The sequence below is a fragment of the Schistocerca piceifrons genome, chromosome 1, assembly GCF_021461385.2.
Source record: "Schistocerca piceifrons isolate TAMUIC-IGC-003096 chromosome 1, iqSchPice1.1, whole genome shotgun sequence".
Lineage (NCBI taxonomy): Eukaryota > Metazoa > Arthropoda > Insecta > Orthoptera > Acrididae > Schistocerca > Schistocerca piceifrons.
In genome coordinates, this window is record NC_060138.1 from 1,203,901,543 (window position 1) to 1,203,922,785 (window position 21,243).

Here is a 21,243-nt window from a genome sequence, read left to right on the forward strand (position 1 = left end):
GCAGACAAAATTTTTTCAAATGTCTGACAACAAATCAAAAATTTGTTCTTGTGGTTTACCGGAAATTTTTGCAATATTACAGAAGGGCTTGTAACGGGACATCCTCCTCTAGCATTACTTTTCCTCAACAGCAGTTATCGATACCAGTATTATTTTTCAAATTTTGGAAAGGTCCGTACTATCTCAGCTGCTTTTCTGAAAACTTTCATATAATTTTATAGACATACATTATTTTACAAGCTAAAATTTATGGAAAGGAATTACTTTATTTTCGATCTTACAATCTATAAGTACTAGCTCTGAATGTACAGTTAAAATTATTTTCTACACTCCTGGAAATGGAAAAAAGAACACATTGACACCGGTGTGTCAGACCCACCATACTTGCTCCGGACACTGCGAGAGGGCTGTACAAGCAATAATCACACGCACGGCACAGCGGACACACCAGGAACCGCGGTGTTGGCCGTCGAATGGCGCTAGCTGCGCAGCATTTGTGCACCGCCGCCGTCAGTGTCAGCCAGTTTGCCGTGGCATACGGAGCTCCATCGCAGTCTTTAACACTGGTAGCATGCCGCGACAGCGTGGACGTGAACCGTATGTGCAGTTGACGGACTTTGAGCGAGGGCGTATAGTGGGCATGCGGGAGGCCGGGTGGACGTACCGCCGAATTGCTCAACACGTGGGGCGTGAGGTCTCCACAGTACATCGATGTTGTCGCCAGTGGTCGGCGGAAGGTGCACGTGCCCGTCGACCTGGGACCGGACCGCAGCGACGCACGGATGCACGCCAAGACCGTAGGATCCTACGCAGTGCCGTAGGGGACCGCACCGCCACTTCCCAGCAAATTAGGGACACTGTTGCTACTGGGGTATCGGCGAGGACCATTCGCAACCGTCTCCATGAAGCTGGGCTACGGTCCCGCACACCGTTAGGCCGTCTTCCCCTCACGCCCCAACATCGTGCAGCCCGCTTCCAGTGGTGTCGCGTCAGGCGTGAATGGAGGGACGAATGGAGACGTGTCGTCTTCAGCGATGAGAGTCGCTTCTGCCTTGGTGCCAATGATGGTCGTATACGTGTTTGGCGCCGTGCAGGTGAGCGCCACAATCAGGACTGCATACGACCGAGGCACACAGGGCCAACACCCGGCATAATGGTGTGGGGAGCGATCTCCTACACTGGCCGTACACCACTGGTGATCGTCGAGGGGACACTGAATAGTGCACGGTACATCCAAACCGTCATCGAACCCATCGTTCTACCATTCCTAGACCGGCAAGGGAACTTGCTGTTCCAACAGGACAATGCACGTCCGCATGTATCCCGTGCCACCCAACGTGCTCTAGAAGGTGCAAGTCAACTACCCTGGCCAGCAAGATCTCCGGATCTGTCCCCCATTGAGCATGTTTGGGACTGGATGAAGCGTCATCTCACGCGGTCTGCACGTCCAGCACGAACGCTGGTCCAACTGAGGCGCCAGGTGGAAATGGCATGGCAAGCCGTTCCACAGGACTACATCCAGCATCTCTACGATCGTCTCCATGGGAGAATAGCAGCCTGCATTGCTGCGAAAGGTGGATATACACTGTACTAGTGCCGACATTGTGCATGCTCTGTTGCCTGTGTCTATGTGCCTGTGGTTCTGTCAGTGTGATCATGTGATGTATCTGACCCCAGGAATGTGTCAATAAAGTTTCCCCTTCCTGGGACAATGAATTCACGGTGTTCTTATTTCAATTTCCAGGAGTGTAGAAACATTTGAAATTACGAATTATTTGGCACACTTAAAATTTCTATTATTAATTACGCAATGTGGTACTGTTTATTATGTTTATTTCTGGATTCATTTACGAAATAATAATCGAACTTAACAGAAATTCATTTGTCAAGAAAAATTGTAAAAGCTTTGGAATACTGTTATAACCGCAGGGTCAGGTAATGCCTCTAATGTGATCGGACGTAATTTTGTATTTTGGGCGAACAATGTAATTTCGGCTTTGTTAATGTGAAAACTCAAAAGACTGTATGATATACTAAAATGTGACAAAATATATTAATGTAACAACAGAAATTCTGCAACAACAATCTTCTGATCTGTTTAGTTGAATTCAATCATGGTGACTTAAAATGTCAGAATTTCAGCTTCAAGAATCGGATCCCTAGACAAGAAGAAATGGAGCCAACCCTACACGAAACGCTAAGTAAGCTAGAAAGTGTGTTGTAATCTTCGCTCCTCTCAAATTTTTCGTAGAAGACTTTGCTTGTTGCGGGCAAATATCTGGAATAAGGAAGGAAGGGGTGGGGGATAACAGGCTTTATACAAAGTGATTCAGCTGCCCCGGCTGCTAGGTTTTATTCAACTCGCAATGCCGTCAAATACCAAGCACAAGATTTTTATTTTCTCTCGCTCGCCACCAGCAAACTATTAGTCCTACAAAGAAAAATGAAAAGGATCTATTTCTGTGAAATTTAATGCAGTTACATTTTGAACCAGAATGTGTTTTCGCTTGAGGCCGTAGTTTTCTAATTAATCAAGAGAAACATACAAAAGTTAACTTCAAACGCATTTTTCTTTAATAACACGAAACTGTGGCCTCCAGCGGAAACGTATCCCAGTATGAAATTTAACTATATTAAATTTACTACAAAAATGTTCTGATCATTTTCTCTGTAGAGCTAATAGTTTACAAATAGTAAGCGAGAAGTATTTGAAGACGTTATGGGCTGCAAAAAAACCAGTGGTAGGGTCAAATGAATTACCCTGTACATAAAAGATTAAATATACATAAAACAGTACATCATGTATACAATCAAACACACACTTTATAGCCGAATATTCAACATGCTTTCCCTTAGAGTGAGCCTATGTAAGCATTTCATTTCATATTTGTACGGGATGTTACAGTATGGTATTTTGTACGAGTTGACTCATTCCATCTATGACTCATCGGTATTGTAATCACGAGATACTATTTTCCTGCCTTTTGTCATGCACACACCTCCTTACATTTGAACCATGTTGCTAATATTTACGCACATTGAAATCCTCTCGGATCAGCTCGAATATTTGTTCAGTTTGCTTTCAAGTACAACTTGGCTATAAATAACTGTATCATCCACAGAAAAGATTACGGTTATGTTGCGTGCCGGTCATTAATATGCAATTTTGAAAGTAAGATTCCGAACAAAATTATTTGATGAAATCTTCTTGGGTTTTCATCCAGGTCGTGATGTCGTAAAGTTTCAGTGAGTTTCTTACTCATCTTTAACTCGCCTGAAGATGACAGGTGGGAAACTCGTCGAAACTTTGCAACACCACAGCGCCAAGGCTTGGCTGATAACCCGAAAAGATTATATCAATGAAATTCGCCGAGAAATCCTCCATTTGGTATAAATACACTTCTTACATGCAAATAGTGTTAGGCCGAATTTTTACGAAAAGAGCCACTCAGGAGGTCATCGACGGCATTGATGTTCCGACACTTCTGCGGATCATTCAGAATTTCGCTATTCGTCTGCGCCACATCATCGCCGATGATGGCAGGCATATCGAAGATGTCATAACCTCAATCGTAATACCTATAGCGATGTTTACATGTTGAATAATGAGCGTGCACGCTGTAGTTTGCAACTAATTTACGTTTATTTTTCATATAGGTCAGCAAATGCACCGTGTACATACGTCAGAACAGATGTTAAAATGTGTTTGATCATTCCTCCACTTTCCTGCACGCACACCACATTCTCACATTCTGCTCGCTTAAAGCGCCATATTTTCACCTGATGGCAGAAAGCGGAACTATTATTTTTCTCAGAACACTCCGCGGACGCACCGATTAATGAACAGGTCTACGATGTTTCAGCGTCCAGCGGTGTACCGGGTGATCAAAAAGTCAGTATAAATTTGAAAACTTAATAAACCACGGAATAATGTAGATAGAGAGGTAAAAATTGACACACATGCTTTGAATGACATTGGGTATTATTAGAACCACCCCAGACGCGTGAAAGATCTCTTGCGCGCGTCGTTGGATGATGATCGTGTGCTCAGCCGCCACTTTCGTCATGCTTGGCCTTCCAGGTCCCCAGACATCAGTCCGTGCGATTATTGGCTTTGGGGTTACCTGAAGTCGCAAGTGTATCGTGATCGACCGACATCTCTAGGGATGCTGAAAGAAAACATCCGACGGCAATGCCTCACCGTAACTCCGGACATGCTTTACAGTGCTGTTCACAATGTTATTCCTCGACTACAGCTATTGTTGAGGAATGATGGTCGACATATTGAGCATTTCCTGTAAAGAACATCATCTTTGCTTTGTCTTACTTTGTTATGCTAATTATTGCTATTCTGATCAGATGAAGCGCCATCTGTCGGACATTTTTTGAACTTTTGTATTTTTTTGGTTCTAATAAAACCCCATGTTATTCCAAGCATGTGTGTCAATTTGTAGCTCTCTATCTACATTATTCCGTGATTTATTCGGTTTTCAAATTTATACTGACTTTTTGATGACCTGGTATATAGGCCGCACTGCAGGACTCGGAGCACAGTTTATATAACCAGCCGGTATAATGTTCAGCATCCACGGACGGATACTCAGCAGAGGTCGGCAGGGAGCCTGTTAAGCCACGGACCGCAGCATTCTCAGAAAACCGCGGGAAACCTAAATCAGGATGAGATGAGCGGAAAATGTGTAGCTGCCTCGCGCAAATTGACGAATACAGAGCACCACCGTCCCGTTTCATGTTTCGCCGTCAAATTTCCGAGGCGCGGCTTCGGCGGCCTTCACAGCAATCCGCTCAACAATATGCAGATTGCCGGTACGAGTGGCTCCGCGGACGCTACGCACGCCGGCCGGCGACAGTGTGTATGGGTGGGGGGGGGGGGGGGGGGGGGGGCACACTTTGGCCGCTTAGGCAGAGGGCGCGCTAAGAGCCTGGGGGGCGAGCAGCCGGGCAGGGTCAATTATGTAAAGTGGCGGCGGCCGCGGATTTAGCTGGGGGCTGGCGGCTGGAGCTGCCTCCGCCATGAATACTGCACGGTGCGGCGGGGCGAAGCAAAAGGACTCACGCCCTCACGTGGCTGCTGGAAGCAGGTGCGATTCTAAGTCGATATTGCAGAGAATTCGGTCGTGTACCTATGTTTATTGGAAATGGCAACGGAAGGACTTCCACTAATAACAGAAAATCCTAATCCACAACATGTTCCATTAGGGGACATTAATATGGGGTGTGTCTACCCTTTATGATGGCATAAACTCTGATCGAGGGATGCTCGTAAAAAGGTATCTAGAAGTCTGTGGAGGAATGGCAGTCCGTTCTTTCTCAAGAGCCGAATGTATAAAATATTGTGACATTGGACAGTGGCGGCTGGAGTAAAGTCGATGTTGTAACTCATTCCAGAGGTCTTCCGTTGGGTTCAGATCGGAACCCTGGGCCGGTCAGTCCAGTTCAGTAATACTACTGTCCACAAAACGTTGCCTCGCAGATACTGCTTTACAACAGGGCACGCTGTCATCCTGATGCAAAAAAAAAAAAAAAAAAAAAAAAAAAAAAAAAAAAAAAAATTCTCTCCGATCTGTAAGAAGTACAAGTTTTCTGCTGATTGGTTGATTTGCGGGAGTGGACAAACAGCGAGGTCATCGATGCCATGGGATTAGGGAAGGATGGGGAAGGAAGTCGGCTGTGCCCTGTCAGAGGTACCATCCCGGAATTTGCGAGAGGCCTGGGGATGACAGGACGTGGGTTCGAACCGTCGTTCTCCCGAATGCAACTTCAGTGTGCTAACCACAGCGTCGCCTCGCTCGGTCAGTTCTCTACTGTGAGCAGTACACAGTACTGCAGAATGTAGTCATATACGAGGGTTGTCCAGAAAGCAAGTTCCGATCGCGAAATGGAAACCACTGGGAAAATCCGATAAATCTTTGCACAGATGTGTTGGGCAGTGTCTCTAGTATCCCCGTCGATGCTGTCGCGTCGCTCTTTTCAGTTATGAGTGAACAGTGAGCACGTAAAGATGCGTAGAAATAGTGTCTCCCGCGAATTGCAAGGGCCTGGTTAGAGATTTCGCCTGTGTCATGCAGCCCACATAACACAACTGTCGAGCAGCTCCTTCTTCAAGCCAATTCTCGGCCGCACACTGCAGGGGCAACAGAGACACTCCTGCAGCGTTTCCGACGAGAAGTGTTTGATCATCCACAATACAGCCCCTAATTGGCTTCCCCTGAGTCTCATCTCTGCTCACAAGAACCGCTGGCTATGAAGACAAAATGTTTCCACAGACAACGAGCTGCGGACCAGTGCAGATAACTGGTCGAAAACACAGGCGGCTGCTTTCTATGACGAGGATATTGGAAAGTTGATACACCACTACGACAACACTCGAAATTGGAGCAGCAGGTGGAAGGTGTACCTAACTGTTGCAAATAAAACGTTTCTGGTTTTCACTGTGGTTTTCATTTCGCGACCGATCGGATCTTACTTTCTAGACAACCCTCGTACTTCCGCTTTTAGAGTTGTATTGAGGTGAATAAGGGAAGCAAACCGAAATGACAAAAACGGCCCTATCCTGTAACGCCACCTCTACTGTATTTCACTATTGCCACAACACACGATGGCAGCTAGGGTTCTCCAGACATTCGCCAAACCCAAAAAGCTCCATCAGATTAACGAAGGTATATTGTGATTCATCACTCCAGATTACTCGTTTCTAGTCGTCCGCTGTCCAGTGTTATTTCTCTTTGCACAACCTCAGACGTCGCTTAACACTGATACAGAAACGTGTGGCTTATGAAGACCTGTTCAACTACCGTGCCCCATTTTTTTTAACTCCCTGCGCACAGTCATTACGCTAGCTGCCCTGTTGGTGTCTTTTGGATCTTGCGAGCGATTCCTTCCGATGATTTTTTGAGATATTTTACAGCTAACCTCCTTATCCGTCACCACATGAGGTATGCCTGGTCTGCTTTAGTTGTTTCCACTTCAGAATCGAATTAGAAACTGTCCACTTGGACTGTCACTCAAGTGACATGCAATAACTAGTTCAAAAGGTTCGCAGAAGAGCTTCTGTGAAGTTCGGAGGGCACGAGGCGAGATACTGGCAGAAGTAAAGCAGTGAGAACGGGGCGTGAGTCGTGCTCGGGTAGCTCAGATGGTAGAGCACTTGCCCGCGAAAGGCAAAAGTCCTGAGTTCGAGTCTCGGTCAGGAAGTTTCACATCAGCGCACATTCCGCTGCAGAGTGAAAAATCTCATCCTCAGTGATTAGATCACGTTGTAAGTCTGTGATCTCCGATACATTCTGCAGTTACTGTTACTCTACTCACAACACAGAAATCCCCGCCTCCTCTTATACTAGCGGGTCCGCCTCTCGCGAAATCTCGCGGTCAATTCTGCATTGCGTGGGGGTATCTGCGTACTTTTGATCAAATAGTGTACACGTATGGGGCAGTAATTTTGTGGGGGGCGGAAAGGATAAGACTGTATCCTTATGAGTTACGGTGCTGGAGGCGAATGTTCAAGATATTGTGGACTGACAGTGTCTCAAACGAAGAAGCACGTAGAAGAGCAGGGGAGGTAAGAAGCCTAAGCAAATTGGTCACCGCTGGCGGGAACCACATGGTCAGCCAGCTACTCCGCCGTTCGTCTCAGTTCCCTCCTCTGATCGAGGGAACGATGAAGGGCAGAATGCAGGGAGACAGGTGTTCACGAGTGACATACCAGCTGGCCGAAGACTAACGGACCATTAACAAGGGAGGAAGTAAGATCGAGCTCACCAACTTTCGACTTAAGAAGACAAAGAACTGAATCCATGGGTTCCACAATACCACAGTTAGTGGGCGGAAAACCTACATTTCTGATGTAGAATTGTTCTTGACCAATCAGCAAAGTACTAGCTTTCGACACGTTCTTTCTTGTGATATTCTGGAAAAGATGTTACTCGGCTGATTTTTGAAGAAGAATTCTACACTGCAGTTTTCGATGAAAGTCTGAATTCGCCTGCTCTTCTGCTGACGGCAGGAATATCAGGGAAGACGTACAACGTTGATTACAAAAGACAGCAATGAAAAGCGTTTTAATGACAGTGGCTTGTTGTTTTCAGTGTGCTGATTCCTAATGTCATAGGAAGTGTGCAGCTTCATCCAACATTCCTTTACAATTAACACTCAACATTTACTCGCAAATGCGGTTTTAGTTGTTTTTGCCGTGTCTGTGGTGAATTGCTCCTTACGAAATGTCAGAGAAACATTACAGGGTTCCTAAATCACGTACACTTCTCAATCTTTGGAAATAAACATAGTGGTCAGAATAAAATAGTGTTCAATTATCGAACATTTTACCAAAGACGATTGTGAGAAAGAAGCTTGGGTATCATTCTAGAGGGCTGTGAGTCAGATCTTAGGTAACGAAAACGACCCACACTGTGTTTCTGTTGTATCCAGCGTGCTGGAAAACGAAGTTGTTAGGCTGTTTGATGAACCTCAAGATTCGTTTTCTGTACAGTAACCTTGATTGTTTTACGTAAAAAGTTGTGTGATGTTAGTGCGGAACAAGATGAGAGCTTTCATCGAGACGTTAAACTGGTGGAAATACGATATCAGATTAGGTGGAATGCCACTACAATTGAAGACTAGTGTTGGTCGCTTCACTGAGAAGTGTAACATAGCAGGAAAAGTTGTATCAGGAGCTTCTAGGAGAAGAGAGAAATAACCGTGTTAAATCCGTTACTAACAAAGCCTATCCAGCACCGATACTGGACAAAAACCGAAAGAAAAGAACAAATCGTGCTGTCCATTGCTGTATTGAAGCTCCACAGAGTGGCACCGCCTGCTTTTCCACCACGCCTTTATTTGGTCGCTTTATTGTCTGTCTGCCAGTTACGTACAAATTGTTCAATTGATTTTATACTAACTTTCCTATAAGCTAGAGACTTGAAATTCTAAACATGGGTCACAACTGGATGACAGTGCGGTATGAACTCGCGCTCTTGTTTGCTTTGTGGTGGAGGGTACTTTATTTACTTCTGTCCTTTTCCGATAAGATACAGACTTTAACTTTCATCGTAGCTCAGAACTGGGCGACAATGCAATATTAACCCGCTTTCTTGTCTGGTGTATGGCGGAGGGTACTCTGTGTAGTACTGCCATTTCCTCATTTTCCTGTTCCAATCGCGAATGGTTCTCGGAAAGAAGGTTTCCTGGTAAGCCACCGTGTGAGCTCGAATATCTCTAATTTTTACCTTTTCGGTATTTTCGCGAGCTACGTCATGTGAGGAGTAACTGAAACACACCTGAAATTTACCACATGTCTCTGCTGTATGCTCATCAAAATATTTGAAATATAATAAAAAATTTCACATACACAGAACTAAAAAGCAAAAAATAATTATTTAAATAAAATTGAATTTTTAATATAGCCCTTTTTGAAATCGAACTAAAAAGTATAAAATAATTTGTCTCAGACTCCAATACCATATAAATAGTCCTCAAAATTTGTGATTGTGTACTTTTAATAGTAATGGAAATATACGTAAGATTAAAACGAAAAAGATGGGAAGAATGCAATACATAATTGATGCGTGAATAGTTCACCTCCCTACTATTACACTACTTTGTAATTGGCGCAACAATAGTTCAGCTCGTTGTTATTACCTGGTGCATGCGCCCAATGTTTTCAGTTTTAAATCCTACAAGTATTTTCATAGCTATTAAAAACTCACAATCACAAATTTTCAGAACTATCTGTGTGGGATTAGGGTATGGGGCTAGGAAAAATTATTTTACACTTTTTAGTCCGATTTAAATGCATGCTATAGGCGAAGTTCAGTTTTAGTTAATCACTTATTTGATTTCGTGTCGCGAACGGTGTTATTAAGAAACCACACGTATAAGAACACTCGGACAAATATTTATAGTGTACTCTAAGGAAACTGACGCATTCGTCTTCATTTCTTGTTCCTTATGCTTTGTCTTCTGCAGAGGATAACTGTGTAATTAGCGGATTACACCATACAGCAAAAAGAGATGGTTAAAAATAGCGTGCAACGTCCTAGTCAAAGTTCATCACTGGTAGAAAAACAACAACAACAAAACAAGGTCTCCCGCCAGGGGTAACAAAACTATTCTGAAGGCGAGGGTGGCATAGTGACGCAGTACGGAACATCGACAGCTCGTTGTTCGATCCAGCTGCCCAAATTCATCCGCGCTATTCTGTGGGGGTGCACACGTAAAATTTTACAGTCCCCGCTCGCCACTAAAAATTCACAGCACGCTCGTGTCCCAGAAAGTAGAGCAGCAGCTGGGACCTGCCTATGCAGCTCAGTCGCGGCAATTTCCACGTGTCGCAGCGTCCGCCGAGCGGAATGGAACCCAACTCACGGAGAACTTGATGAGGACGCGTCTGCTGCTAGCGGAAATGTACGGCAGTCGTAACCGTGAAGAGCTGCAATCCGCAAAAGCACGCAGCTGGTCGTTGTTCGCTTCTACACAGAGCTCTTCTCCAACCATACTGTTCGGAAAAGGAAGGAATGGACTGTCGACAGCGTGGTCGTCAGGGACGTATTCTGTGCCTATATCCGACTGCAGTTTATCGCGGTTTCGCTGGAGCATAGAAGGGTTCCAAGCGATTAGAAAATGGAGCAGGTAATAAAAGATTTTTAAACAAAACTTGTGAACAGGTCCACCTAACTGAAGCGTGCGCGAGGACGGAGGGGGTGGGGAGGGGGGGGGGAGAGGGGGGGCGATCTTCTCGAAATTTACGGACCAGGAAAAATACTTGCGGAGCTGAAAAATTAATGACAAATCAATTATTTAGCAACATCTCTCTAATTGTTATAGATACTCTTGGTGCAATGGGTAGAACTGAGCTTAAACTTTCAGTATAGGAAGCATATAGCTAACCGATTGCGTTAAGTTTAATATAAAAACATTGACCAAGTTTCAGCACCAATTAGAGTCTCTTCTTCAGAAAGAAAGTCACCTGTAATGTTTTAAACATGTCATAAAATAAACGTCTAAAATACTTAACACTTAACAACATTGAAAAGAAGAACATGGAATAAAACTGGTACTTACATAAATTACTGGCCGTTAACATTGTAAACATACATGATGAGCTAAGTAGCTCAAGTCAGACAGCAGAAAATATGGAAAAATGCCCTCCATGGAAACAATAAAAATTGTTTCACTCGTTAAAAGAGCAGATATTGGACTGAACGTTTGGCAGCTAGTTCTGATACCAGGTAAAAATGGTGTAGAGCTCACCTCCTGCCTGGCGCTATTAGAGTGATAAAAGCTCAACTATTTGAAATACTCAACTGCTACAGTAATACATCAGTATGACACATCTTTAGTTGCTTTAAAAAAATTAACTTGTACGGAATATGTAACTGTTACAGAAAGACATCAGTATGATACGTATTTAGATGTTTTAAACAAATCAACTTATATATCGTATAAAACAAAGTTCGTGTAAAGGATACAAAAGGAATAACGTAGTTTTTATTAAAGTGACTACGACAATATGTAGCAAAAGCGAATAAATGGTTAATTACAAGTAACAGCGTTGTTACAGTCTACGGACAACACTTCACATATGTTGGCCACCGGTGGGATCGTGTATTCGACTGCGTCACTTTAACGCCTGAAGATGATGTACTGAGGCCCCGAAACTGGTAGCGACATAATACACCACTGGCCATTAAAATTGCTACACCAAGAAGAAATGCAGATGATAAACGGGTATTCATTGGACAAATATATTATACTAGAACTGACATGTGATTACCTTTTCACGCAATTCGGGTGCATGGATCCTCGGAAATCAGTACTCAGAACAACCACCTCTGGCCATAATAACGGCTTTGATACGCCTGGGCATTGAGTCAAACAGAGCATGTATGGCGAGTACAGGTACAGCTGCCCATGCAGCTTCAACACGATACCACACTTCATCAGGGGTAGTGACTGGTGTATTGTGACGAGCCAGTTGCTCGGCCACCATTGACCAGACGTTTTCAGTTGGTGAGAGATCTGGAGGATGTGCTGGCCAGGGCAGCAGTCGAACATTTTCTGTATCCACAAAGGCCCGCACAGGACCTGCAACATGCGGTCGTGCATTATCCTGCTGAAATGTAGGGTTTCGCAGGGATCGAATGAAGGGTAGGGCCACGGGTCGTAACACATCTGAAGTGTAGCGTCCACTGTTCAAAGTGCCGTCAATGCGAACAAGAGGTGACCGAGACGTGTAACGAATGGCACCCCATACCATCACACCGGGTGATGCGCCAGTATGGCGATGACGAATACACGCTTCCAATGTGCGTTCACCGGGATCTCGCCAAACACGGATGCGACCATCATGATGCTGTAAACAGAACCTGGATTCATCCCAAAAAATGACGTTTTGCCATTCGTGCACCCAGGTTCGTCGTTGAGTACACCATCGCAGGCGCTCCTGTCTGTGATGCAGCGTCAAGGGTAACCACAGCCATGGTCTCCGAGCTGACAGTCCATGTTGTTGCAAACGTCGTCGAACTGTTCGTGCAGATGGTTGTTGTCTTGCAAATGTCCCCATCTGTTGACTCAGGGATCGAGACGTGGTTGCACGATCCGTTACAGCCATGCGGATAAGATGCCTGTCATCTCGACTGCTAGTGATACGAGGCCTTTGGGATCCAGCACGGCGTTCCGTATTACCCTCCTGAACCCATCGATTCCATATTCTGCTAACAGTCATTGGATCTCGACCAAAGCGAGCAGCAATGTCGCGATACGATAAACCGCAATCGCGATAGGCTACAATCCGACCTTTACCAAAGTCGGAAACGTGATGGTACGCATTTCTCCTCCTTACACGAGGCATCACAACTACGTTTCACCAGGCAACGCCGGTCAACTGCTGTTTGTGTATGAGAAATCGGTTGGAAACTTTCCTCGTGTCAGCGAGTTGTAGCTGTCGCCACCGGCGCCAAACTTGTGTGAATGCTCTGAAAAGCTAATCTTTTGCATATCACAGCATCTTCTTCCTGTCGGTTAAATTTCGCGTCTGTAGCACATCATCTTCGTGCTGTAGCAATTTTAATAGCCAGTAGTGTAAATAACATCGAAAGGACGGCTGTAGGGGTTCCATTTTATTACGTAAGTGAACTTCCGAAGCCACTCAAACACTCAATTAGAAGGATGGAGAGTAACTGATTATGCGCGTCCCAATATAGCACTTATTTTACAATTCCACTCATTAATTGTCAAAAAAATGCTTTTGTACTCATCGAGTGATTCTCTTCAACGCGATACAGTACGGCCTCTTCAAGTTCGGATGTGTGGCGTCTCCTTGGAGCACCACAGTCCCGCATGCTGAAGGTGAATGTAGCCTTTCTCGAAAGCGTTGCGTAATTGTGGTGAATAGGGTGTCTGATGGAATCGGACGTTGTGGAGAACGATCTTGATAAAGGCGACCAGCAGCTCTTACGTTATCGTGAGTTTCGCCATTCAGAAGGATCATGTCGGCGTGTTCTGCAAACGTGTACTCAGCCATGTTGCTCTGACACTAACAGACACGTGAATAAGGATCGAACCAGGTCAAAGAGATAGGGTGGAAGTCAAATGACATGAACCGATCCGACGTAGGCACCCCCCCTCCCCCTCCCCCTCCCCCCATAATTGCCCTGCTACGTAGCGTGGTTTCAAACGGCTGTAGCCCGTTTCCGGATATGGGTCTCAGTTCAAAACATTGTCTACTCAGTCCCCTCTACAATTCTTAGAAGTTTGTAACGGTACTTTCCGAACCCTCTGCATACAGTTTACTTGATGTACTGAAGCAAATTCAACTTGAACTGTAACCATTCCTCAAAAATCAAGAAAAGGAAAATGTTTTGTCTGGCTTTAAAATCCATGAAGCAACAATTGGGCGACTTCAGGGATGGAAAGATTATAAGAATGCAAAACGTGAAATTAATGTCCGAGAAAGTAAAATCCGAAAGTACAATATAAAATGAAAAATAGTCTCAGTATTAAAGACAGTCATACATAGGCTAAGACGACGCTAAATTTTTAAGGATACTTCAAAACACATAAAAACCTAAATTTGCAAAATAATTCTGGGTGTGAGCACCATGCGTAACGCTAAACAAACTGGTATAAAATCACAAATTCTTATTTAAGCATTAGAGGTTCGTTTTCTTTTGATATCAGAACCATTTTTCCTTGTTACTTGCGACAGACGCCAAATAACGTGTTGCAGCTCCTTTGGTCCCATGCGTTACCTCGGGATGGTTAGACCCTGCTCCCCAGGTGGACCCCTAACAGCCCGGGAGGCGAGAGAGTGCTCGTTTTCTGACCGTTGGAGGCTCAGTTTCTGCGCCCACGCCTCCCTTCCTGTACAGTTGGTGAGGTGGTCAGTCTCGTTTCGCAATGAGTGGAGAGCAAGTTCCGCAGGTACAGCGGGCTGTAGCCTTCCGCTTACAGAAACAATAGCTCCTATCCCCAGGGCAGGACGCCTTGTTGGACGCTATTACAGTAAGCAGCCGCCCGCGGGAAATTAAAATGCGGCAGCCACGCAAACTGCGAACTCAGCCCGGCCGAAACACGCAGGGCAGGGCGAGGGGTGCTGGGGGGTTCGCGAGTCGCCTCCGCTGGTCGGGGAAACACTTTGGACGAGGCGGCAGAACGTTCCGCGAAAGAGTGGCCACCTTATTGCCGGCACACTCTGGAAGTGGCGGCCCACTCCTGCGCCAAGTTGGCCACTTAAGCTCGCAAGCCATCGCTAAGGGGCTGTTCTTGCCTGAATGCAGCGCCGTGCTGCCTCCGTTCCGAAATATGCTCTGTAACTGTTAAAAGAAAAAAAAAAAGAACTCCGTACAAGTTGTAGTGGTATGATTCGCTACACCCTATATTGGGCACACATACACACTGAGCAACAGAAGTAAGGGATTACTTTTTAAAAAAACTGTGATTCCCACCCATTGCGACGCTTAAGTTTGAAATTTGATTCAAAGGTGCCTACAACCTTCCTCTGTAATACATGAAATGTATTCACATTAGCGAATATGGACAGCCATCAGGTGTACAATGGAATGACAACAATTAAAATCTGTGACGTACTGGGTTCGAACCCGAATTTCCCACTTACGGCGATTGGTCGCCTTACCTTTTTTTACGTTCTATACGACTTTTTTTGTAGGAGAAACAGAAACCTTTATTATTCACAAAACCGTAGTACGCCCTTATACATTATAACTGTCCTGGAAGGAACCTCGCTGCCGTCCCACCATGCAGCAGGAAATAACAGCCATTAGACTATGGAGCGCGGTTCACAGCCAGACACTAACTTAGGCCACAAAGTTGAGGCCACCTCTCGCGATGAACGGAAAGTACGGCTTCGAGTCCCGGGCCGGCACACACCATAGCTTACCACATTTTCGCTACACACGCAGTCAAACTTTAGCATAAGGCAAGACGCTTTTTTTACTTATTCCCTGCAAACTCATGGAACTTCAGCGTTATCTGCTAGGTCACATACGTACAATCTACGACGGACAGAAAACGACGCACTCCGAGAAAATTATCCGAATAAGACAGAAATAGGTAGATGAGAAGTATACATACATAAAAATGATTACGGTTTCAGAACATCGGATGATCTATCCAGGAGGAAGGGGTTCACAAATCCAGCAAGTCATCTACGCTCCAGCCACCTCTGGCCCTTATGCAAACAGTTATTTGGGTTGACGTTGATTGACAGAGTTGTTGCCTGTCCTCCTGATGGATATCGAGCGAAATCCTGTCCAATTGGTGCGTTAGATAGTCAAAACCCTGAACTGGGCGAACGGGCCCGGCCTGTGATGCTCCGAACAATTGACGAGAGATACGGCGAACTTGCTGGCGAAGGTAAGGTTTGGCAAGCGCGAAAACAAGCAGCGGAAACTCTCGCGTGCGCAGGCAGGCATTGTCTTGATGAAATGTAGGGCCAGGACGGCCCGCCATCAAGGGCAACAAAACGGGACGTAGAATATCGTCGACGTGCCACTGTGTTGTAAAAAATGTTCAGATGTGTGTCAATTCCTAAGGGAGCAAACTGCTAAGGTCATCGGTCCCTAGACCCACAGACTATCTTACGCTAAGAACAACACTCACAACCATGCTCGAGGTAGGACACGAACCTCCCGCGGGATGGCCGCGCAATCCGTGAAATGGCGCCTCAAACCGCGCGGCGCTATGTTGTAACGGTGCTGCGGACGACAATACAATCGAATAGTGAATGGTGGCGTCGCCCCTATTCAAAAGTCGAGCAATTCGCCGATTAATCCAGCGGGCTTCTTTGAGCCCACCTACACGTCCTCCTTCAAACGCTGACATCTGTGTATATTGTTCACGCGCCTGTCTGCGAAGCACAGTTCCTGCCGAACTGAATTGACGGAAAGAAATTTGCAAAGACTTTGTGCCCTGGTATCGACATATCCCCTGTTTAGGCCGCGGTGGTCTAGTGGTTCTAGGCGCGCAGTCCGGAACCGCGGAACTGCTACGGTCGCAGGTTCGAATCCTGCCTCGGGCATGGATGTGTGTGATGTCCTTAGGTTAGTTAGGTTTAAGTAGTTCTAAGTTCTAGGGGACTGATGACCACAGATGTTAAGTCCCATAGTGCTCAGAGCCATTTGAACCATCCCCTGTTTATGATCCTTGCCATCTGCGTGGTGAAATTGCACTCCAGCGTCACACATTCATCCACCGATAGAGAAAGTGTACAATTTTGCATTTTCCGTCGATACCTTTATGAATATCAGTTTGTGACCTATTTGCGTAACTCCTTCGTGGTACGTCATTTTTCTAGGGCGCATATTGTGAAAAGTAACGTTCTTTATAGGACCACACGACCGAAGTTAATTTTACGTGTGGAAGAGTCCTCTTCGTTTGCTAGAAACTCTTTAGTACAATAAGACAGCGTGTCTGATATTCCATACGCTCATATAATGTTCATTAGGCGGCAGTGTAGAAATGTCTCAAATGCATTCCGAAAGTCGAAGACATCTACATCTACATCATTGCTCTGCTATTCACAATAAAATGCCTGGCAGAGGGTTCAATGAACCACCTTCAAGCTGTCTCTCTACAGTTCCACTCTCAAACGTCACGCGGGAAAAACGAGCACTTAAATTTTTCTGTGCGAGTCCTGATGTCCCTTATTTTATCGTTATGATCATTTCTCCATATGTAGGTGGGTGCCAACAGAGAATGTTTTCGCAATCGGAGGAGAAAACTGGTGATTGAAATTTTATGAGAAGATTGAAATTTTATGAGAAGATCCCGTCGCAACGAAAAACGCCTGTGTTTTAATGATGGCCACTCCAATTCACGTATCATGTCTGTGACACTATCTCCCCTATTTCGCGATAATACAAAACAAGCTGCCCTTCTTTGTACCTTTTCGATGTCATCCGTCAGTCCCACCTGATACGGATCCCACACCGCACAGCAATACTCCAGAATAGGGTGGACAAGCGTGGTTTAAGCAGTCGCTTTAGTAGACCTGTTGCACCTTGTAAGTGTTCTGCCTATGAATCGCAGTCTTTGGTTTCCTCTACCCACAAGATTATCTATGTGATCGTTCCAATTTAGGTTATTTGTAGTTGTAATTCCTAAGTATTTAGATGAATTTACAGCCTTCAGATTTGTGTGACTTATCGCGTAATCGAAATTTAGGTGATTTCTTTTAGTACTCATGTGAATAACTTCACACTTTTCCTTATTCAGGGTCAATTGCCACTTTTCGCGCCATACAGATATCTAATCTAAATCATTTTGCAAGTCATTTTGATCATATGATGACTTTACAATACTGTAAATGACAGCATCATCTGCAAACAATCTAAGACGGCTACTCAGATCGTCTCGGGGAACGCCGCATATTTTTTCTGTTTTACCCGATGACTTTTCGTCTATTACTACGAACTGTGATCTTTCTGACAGGAAATCACGTTTCCAGTCGCACAACTGAGACGAAACTCCGTAGGCACGGAGTTCGGTTAGAAGACGCTTGTGAGGAATGGTGTCGAAAGCCTTCTGGAAATCAAAAAATATGGAATCAGTTTGACATCCCCTGTCGATAGCACTTATTACTTCATGAGTATAAAGAGCTAGTTGTGTTTCACAAGAACGATATTTTCTGAAACTGTGCTGACTATGTGTCAATAGCCGGCCGGAGTGGCCGAGCGGTTGAAGGCGCTACAGTCTGGAACCGCACGACCGCTACGGTCGCAGGTTCGAATCCTGCCTCGGGCATGGTTGTGTGTGATGTCCTTAGGTTAGTTAGGTTTAAGTAGTTCTAAGTTCTAGGGGACTTATGACCACAGCAGTTGAGTCCCATAGTGCTCAGAGCCATTTGAACCATATGTGTCAATAAATCGTTTTGTTCTAGGTACTTCATAATGTTCGAATAATGTATATGTTCCAAAACCCTACTGCAAAACGACGTTAGTGATATAGAGCTGTAATTTAGCGGATTACTCCTACTTCCCTTTTTGGGTATTGGTGTGTCTTGATCAATTTTCCAGTCTTTAGGTACCGATCTCTCTGTGAGCGAGTGGTTGTATATAACTGCTAAATATGGAGCTATTTTATCAGCATACTCTGAAAGGAACCTGACTGGTTTAGAATCTGGACCGTAGGCCTTGCCTTTATTAAATGATTTAAGCTGCTTCGTTACTCCGAGGATATCTACTTCTATGTTTCTCATCTTGGCAGTTGTTCTTGATTGGAATTCAGGAATATTTACTTCGTCTTCATTGGTGAACGAGTTTCGGAAAACCGTGTTTAATAACTCTGTTTTAGTGGCACTGTCATCAGTGACTTCACCGCTGTTATTGCGCAGTGAAGGTACTGATTGCGTCTTGCCACTGGTGTGCTTTATGTATGACCAGAATTTCTTTGGGTTTTCTGCCAGATTTCGAGACAGAATTTCGTTGTGGAAATTATTAAAAGCATCTCGCATTGAAGTACGCGCCATATTTCGAACTTCTGTAAAACTTTGCCAATCTTGGGGATTTTGCGTTCTTTTAAATTCGGCATGCTTTTTTCGCTGCTTCTGCAACAACGATCTAACCCGTTTTGTGTGCCATGGGGGATCAGTACCATCACTTATTAATTTATGTGGTATATATCTCTCAATTGCTGTCGATTCTATGTCTTTGAAAACGTCCCACAACTTCTCTACACTTACATGATCTCCTGAACAAACCGAGCGGGCTGGGTTTCACAAGACCATTGATTTCGGACCTCATGTTGGTTCCTACACAGGAGATTTTCGATCTCGAGATATGTCATAACATACGAGCATAAAACAAATGGTTCAAATGGCTCTAAGCACTATGGAACTTAACATATTAGGAACGCTTCGCTCCTCTGGAGACCTACATATACTGCTGCCAGAAGAGAGTCAAGTTCTTTCACTTATTCCGTTCATGTTCCCACGTGGTATTGTCAGGAGAATTCGAAAAGGCGCTGAAGTAAGTCAGAAGAGGAATTTAACAAAATCAACTTAATACTTGAATGAATGAATGTCGTGTGACTAGGGCCTCCCGTCGGGTAGACCGCTCGCCTGGTGCAAGTCTTTCGATTGGATGCCACTTCGGCGACTTGCGCATCAGTGGGGATGAAATGATGATGATTAGGACAACACAACACCCAGTCCCTGAGCGGAGAAAAATCTCCGACCCAGTCGGGAATCGAACCCGGGCCCTTAGGATTGACATTCTGTCGCGCTGACCACTCAGCTACTTTTTTTTTATCTTATTTTATTCGCTTGTATTCGTTTCATTTGCTCGGGGCGGACGTCATAAGACATCCGGTTAAGTTCGTTGATGATCGATTAACCCAGTTTTTTTTATTACAGAGGGCACGTAACCCTCTGACCGAACACGCTGAGCTACCGTGACGGCACTACGGGGGGCAACTTTAAACTGAATCATATGCCTTTGCTCAACAGCTTCAGTGATTATTTGGGTTATAGTCGAACAGCTGTATATCTGTAACAAATTTGGACACATTTTATATGGAATGTTTTAATTAGTCTATACCTCGTGCTACCTCCTAATTATTGGCTATCCTTCAGGGAACATCCTGTATTTGTTGATCCCACCAAGAGAAAACAGTTAGTACCGCTACTATTAATTGTCTTGACGATTGCTAGACACCAGAATGAAAGCGAACAAACATGCACCAATTTTGTACACTTGGGTTAAGAAAAGGTAAATCAGCAAATAAGGATAAGCGTACTTTAGTAGATTCCTCCGTCAGTGCTTGACGGGAAACGACAATAATATCAAATAGGAAGCTCTCGCATGATGTTGTGTAAAGGTTACTCTTTTGATCTCCATCATTGACAAGAAAACATACTACTGCTGAACAATGGGGCAAGACAGACGAACGCTGATTCGCTGGGGAGGAGATGAAACAACTAGAAAGGCGATATTACAGTGGCTCTATTATTCCGAACTGAGATGCGGTGTTCCTTCGGACACGCATCGGCAGCACGGCGACAACAGTCGTCACGGAATACATTAGGTGTCTCCTCTGTGAGGGAATATACATAGTGGATGTACGGGTAGAGGTTGTAGGCACACGGATGACGAGATACAGAAGTTTGGGTGATGTCGTGAGTCCTTCTCGAATAGGTAAATGGTAAGGCGACCCGCAGCGATTAGCGGAAAACGCGGGTTCGTGTCCCGGTCCGGCACAAATTTTCATTGTCGTCATCCCAGTTACAGCCGATGGTTGTCGATGTTCGCCACTGTCAATACATTTCAACTGCAAAGGGTCGGACGCATAAGTAATAAAGGGATTACGTGTTTGATGTCGCGTATTGCTGATCCTGTTCGATGAATGCTTAAGACGTGTGGATGAACTTTCAACCACTGACGGTGCTCGCCAGCCGATCAACATGAGTCATTTTCCCGTGGACTTGCTGACACAAAGACTGAAAGTGACCGCCGCCGTCTGTTTCACACGTTTAAGGCCTCCGCAAAGTGGACAATGCCACGTGAGTGATATCGCAGTGGAGAACTTAACCTTTTCACCACAGGCGATGCAACTCCTTACTCAACTGCTCTGATTACACAGAATAACTAACGTTTAATTGACAACTGTTTCATTACCTTGTTTCATTGGAACTGTAAGTTATGTTTTAATGTTTCCAGAATGAGATTTTCACTCTGCCGCGGAGTGTACGCTGATACGAAACTTCCTGGCAGATTA

General features: G+C 44.9%; 1 protein-coding gene across 1 annotated transcript in view; it reads left to right on the plus strand.

Moving 5' to 3' along the window:
* Nucleotides 1-21,243, plus strand: part of LOC124779368 — a 1,283,837-nt gene that overhangs the window by 268,386 nt on the left and 994,208 nt on the right. The gene's annotated exons all lie outside the window — the stretch shown is intronic.